This window comes from Rosa rugosa, chromosome 1 (assembly GCF_958449725.1).
Source record: "Rosa rugosa chromosome 1, drRosRugo1.1, whole genome shotgun sequence".
Lineage (NCBI taxonomy): Eukaryota > Viridiplantae > Streptophyta > Magnoliopsida > Rosales > Rosaceae > Rosa > Rosa rugosa.
In genome coordinates, this window is record NC_084820.1 from 19,872,421 (window position 1) to 19,877,981 (window position 5,561).

A 5,561-nucleotide genomic window follows, 5' to 3' on the forward strand; every position below is an offset into this window, starting at 1 on the left:
AGCAATAATCAATCATTCAACATACGGAAAAGTTTAACAAAAAAAAAAATCGTATTTTCAACCTACAGCAACATTTGACAAAAAAAAAAAAAACAATAATCAATCATTCAACCTACGGCAACCTTAAAAAAAAAAATATATATATATATATATAACAATAATAAAGTATATTATAAATGAACAGAGATTAAAAGATTAATAATAACAAAAAATTACCTTTTGTGCAACTTCTGCTAATTCTGGAACTTGTGAACCATATGTTGACCACCAATCAATGGCATCCATAGTTACAGCATCTGTCTGGACAGCTTGTGTAGCAAAAATACATTTTCGCTGATGAAAAATGGCATATTGTTGACGTAATAACTCTGCTTCTTCTCGATCTTCTGATATCTTATCAAATGCTTCCATGAGGCTTGTAATCACTTCTATATCTTGATTAGGGCTCTTTTGAGTGAATCCTCCTGGTGCTTTTTTACTGAGATATTCTCTATCATAAAATCTTGGCGTCAGGGCATATCCAACACAATGGATAGGGTAATTCATTTTTTGCCACCTTTGGAGCACAATCTTTTCGACTTGTGGAAAATAATTAGAGTGCGGCCCAGAACTCATAACTTCTCTTATTTCTCCAAGCATATTGTCCATCCCTTCATAAATTTCACCCATCTTTTGACCATCACCATCACAATATTTAATTAAAAAATGGATTAAATTATGTTTAGTCCCTGTACTATGACTCTTTTTTCGTTTCAGTCCCTGACATTCTCAATTAATCTGAAAAGTCCCTAACGTCAAAATTTCCGTCTGATTGGTCCCTCTCGCGTCAAATTAGGAGTTGACCTTAGGTGAAATGTCCAATATACCCCTCTGTTATTTCTTTTTCCTTTTTAATTTCTTTTTTTTCCTTTTTAATTTCTTTTTTTCCTTTTTTTCTTTTTTCTTTTTTGCTTTTTCTTCTTTTTTTCTTGTTCCTTTTTAATTTTTTTTCCTTTTTTTTTTTTCTTTTTTTCCTTTTTAATTTCTTTTTTGCTTTTTCTTATTTTTTTCTTGTTCCTTTTTTATTTCTTTTTTTCCTTTTTTTTTCTTTTCGTTTTGCCTACTTTCTCCTTCCTCAACCCACCAATCTCATTCGGATCAAATTAACTCCACAACCCATCTGTTTCTCTCCCCAAATTGAAACCAAATCCAGCAAAGACCTAGCTTGGCGGTGCAGAGATGGACATCGAGCAAAAGCAAGAGGTTAGGAGCTGATCGATCACTTCTTCACCTTCTCTGAAGCCATCTCCCAAACACAAGCAGATCCCAATCAGCTCGGAAATTCGCCGCTAAATCACTCCCCTCTTGTTTTCACAGCCTACTTCTCTCTCTCCCACTCAAATCTCACTTTCTCTCTCCACATCAAGCCTCAATTTGGAAACTTTTCACTGAAAACTACCATTTTTTCAGACCCTGAGGTTTTTGGGTCTTGCTCAAAATGGTGATTTGGATTTTGGGTCTGGTTGACATGATGGTTTTTGATGGCCAAGTTGACCAAAACCAGAAGTGAAGAAGAAGAACAGTGATGGAAAAGAAAAATGGCCGCCGGTGTGGAGAACAATAATTGGGGTTTCTGGTCGATCTGGATTGGTTCACCGACGTGGCGCTACCGATGCAGCAGGATACGATGGTCATTAAAAAGGAAAAAGAAAAAAGAAAAAAGAAAAGAAAAAGGAAAAAAGAAATTAAAAAGGAAAAATATATTGGCTTTGTGATATTCACTATAGCCAACACATCATCCCAAAAGTTGTCTGCCAACACAGCTTGTGTTATATTCTCCCCAAGTTTTCTTTTTTCGGGGTCTAAAGTCTTCACCCAATCTTTCCATTTTTGAAGAATTACCGTACTTGCTAGTGCTTCTTTGCAATCAATAAGTCGCTTCAACAAGATATAATGCGATGCAAATCTAGTTTTTGTAACTTTCAATAACTCCAATTTTGATTGACTTCTGAACATGGCCAAAGCATGTGAATGGTTCAAAAAGAACTTAACAATAGCTTTTCCAATATTATAAATTTGCTGAAACCACTCAAACTCTTTTGCCAAATCTTTAAAAATAAGATTCAAGGTATGAACAACACAGGGAGACCAAAAGATATGTTTATGTACCTTTTCAATCTCTCTCCCAGCAGATTCATAGTTATTTGCATTGTCAGTGACTATCTGGAGGACATTTGACTATCCCACATCTTCAATTGCAGTAAGCATAAAGTCAGCAATCACTTCACCAGTTTTTTGTATCCCAGAAAAATCTTGAGCATAAAGAAACAACGCTCATCTACTATTTGCAGCATTAATGTTGATAAGTGGCTCATGCTTCATGTTAGACCATCCATCTGATACAATTGAAACACCATGAGTAAACCATGTATCTTTAACAGGAGCTAATTCTTTTTCCAGACTTCGATTACACTCATCAAGCAAAGTAGTTCTTGCTTTTTCAGAAGATGGAGCCTTATAACCCTTGGGTCCATTATTTATAGCCGAAATCATCTCATGAAATTGGGGATTTCTTAACACATTAAACGGAATTCCATTAGCGCACAATCCTCTCATCACCTTCATATCAACACTATTTTTGTCCATAATCTTGAACATATCATCAAGAGCACCTGCGGTGGATTTTTGTGGTTGTTGCCTCAAGATAGTTGAGCTTTTCAAAGATGAAGAAACTCCTTTTTTTTCAACTTCCATAACCATTCTGCGAACCCTCTCATATTCCTCCCGATTATTAATCAATGATTGACATCGACGGATCTCTAATTTTTTTCCAGGGAGATTACCAAAAAAGTGGTAGTGAATGCGAATGTATGAACTCTTATACTGACCATCACAATGTTTGTAGGTCCATGATTTTATTCCACCCGAATTTTTTCTTTGCGCTCCACCTGTGATAATAACTTCATTGAGTAATGGCTTTATGTCAGAATTCATTGGAATTTCTTGAGATTCTTGAGCTTGTTCATGGCTGTTTCTACTCGATGATTGGTCTATATTACTTGCTTGAGTTTCTTCAACAGTATTATTGTCTTCATGCTCACCGACATCACCTTCATAATTTTCTTCAAAAATTGGTTCTTGACGGGATGGTTTTCTTTTTCCAAATGCCATTGTTGAGTTGAGCTAAAATAATAGAGGTTTTTTTTTTTTTTGAAGGGAGAGGTTTTTTTTATGCTTTGTAGTTGTACGTACTGTTTGCACGTAGTATAAATAGAGTTTGTTTTCAATTTTGGAATTAGGATTCCTTGTCAATCAACATCTTTAGAAATCAGGATTCCTAATCTTGATCCTATAGGGCTTTTATTTTACCTAAATACCCCTTATTAATATACTATGAGAAGCACCTTATTTATGGAGGATAAACAAGTAAATTAACAAATAACATAAAATAAATAATAAAGAAAGAAAGCTGCTTTTATTTTTTATTCTTTAGTGGATAATCTTGGGTCAAATTGAGATGATTATACGGCACAATAGAGAGGAGAATCCCAGAGATTGCGATTTTGTATTCTTTCCCAGAATCCCAGCAATATCGAATATTACATTTTTGCATCCGTTGATTCTTTTCATCTCTTTAAAAAGTAGAAGGAACTGCCGCCGCCGCCGCCGAGCAGTCCTTCCTTCTCTGCCGCAAGCTGAATTCGCGGTGGCGTTTGCCGATGCGGTGCAGATGAGAGAGAGATTCGGCATCCTTAGATCGGTGTGGAAAATCAAAAGAGCTCTTGGAATTGGTTTAGAAAGTCGTAGTCGCAGAGAATATTTCAGATTCTCAGAATCTCAGTACCATTGTCTCTGATGTGTGTGAGTTTCCAGATTCCGGTAACACCATGTTTTTGATCTGTTTGAGTTGTGATTGGAATTGGCTCTGATGTGCGTGAGTTCGCCAACACCATAGGATCGCTAAACATAGCGATCCGGATCGCGAACGCCCCGCGATTGGGTTTGTTCGATCCGGAACGCGGGTCGCCGGTAGGTGCAGCGTTTCCAGTGACTTTGATTCAAACAAGTTCCTCATTTTGAAGAAGCTTCAAGTGGAGTATAGTTGAGTACGTATCGTATTGTACGTGTTTTAATTTGGGTGCCCTAATTCTATTTTATTGATCTTGTAGGCTGCCATTGGCACAATGGATGGCATCATTGACACCGTGTCGGCAAACCACCCTCTCTTGCCTTTGGTGGGTTTATTGAAGTCCCATGGAAAACTTGTTATGGTTGGTGCACCAGACCAGCCTCCTGAGTCCTGAGCTTCCAGTTTTTCCTTTGCTCATGGGTACTAATTGATGTGACATAAACAACAAAATATTGCTTGTATATACGTAGCACATATCATTCTGTATTTACAACCGTTGTTTTTGCAATATTTACTGTAGGAAGGAAGATGGTAGCTGGTAGTGCCATTGGAGGTATGAAGGAGACACAAGAGATGATTGATTTTGCTGCTAAACATAACATAACAGCTGACATCGAGGTTATCGCGATCAACTACCTGAACATGACCATGGAGCGCCTTGCCAAAGCAGACGTCAAGTATCGATTTGTAATTGACATTGGAAACACATTGATTTCTGCCCCTTAAGTTATGCATAATATATCGTCATCAGTAGTTCAGTACTATCTGGCGGCCACCATGCATTAGTGGTTTCAATTTTAGTTTGATTTTGTGTACGTTCTCAATGATTTCATTGATTTGCGGTTTACTTGTTTACCGTCAGTATACTTCCAACATTTCTTCACAACGTGATAGCTAGTCCAGGAGTGTAATAGATTGATAACCTTTTTTTCCTTTCTGATACGGTATTCGATCATTAGTTTTGAAACACCTTTTGGTTCACAATACAATGAGAGGCTCTTTCTATGTGATAAAAAAGTTACAAAAGTAAACTAGTAGAATTAACTAATCATTAGGAGAATCAGAAGGCTGCTGCGGTGGAATAAGATTTGCATGTGATTCAAGATCATCATCAATGGGATGAATTCTAATTAATACGAAGGCAACAAAGCACGAACAGGAAACGTCCCAATATATATAAGAAGAGAAGAATTAGATATATAATCACCGCATTATGGATCGCCGTCTTGATGAGATTGTTGGTTCACCTTCCTGATGTCAGTGCTGAATTATGTAGATAGGTATATATATCCAGTTTATAGCTTACATATGATTTGTTAATGTTTAAGATTCAGCGGTAGCTGAACCTCGGTTAACGCTGGTTTGAGGGGCGAACCGCTACTTGTGATATTCTTGTTGTTCCCGCTATCTGTCAAATGAAATACAATGGGCGTCAAAGGGAGACCGCGGTTGGCGGTCTTCTCTTCTCCGATGCCTAAGTTAGTCAATGTATTTATGTTGACAGAATAACAGTAGGTAAGTAGTAAATGCGTAATTAATGTTTAAGATTCAGCGGTAGCTGAACCTCGGTTAACGCTGGTTCGAGGGGCGAACCGCTACTTGTGATATTCTTGTTGTTCCCGCTATCTGTCAAATGAAATACAAAGGGCGTCAGAGGGAGACCGCGGTTGGC

The 5,561-nt window shown here is 37.3% G+C and overlaps 1 pseudogene; it reads left to right on the forward strand.

The window, feature by feature from the left end:
* Positions 1-3,528: 3,528 nt before the first annotated feature.
* LOC133719213 (probable mannitol dehydrogenase) lies at positions 3,529-4,777 on the forward strand (annotated as a pseudogene).
* Positions 4,778-5,561: the final 784 nt, after the last annotated feature.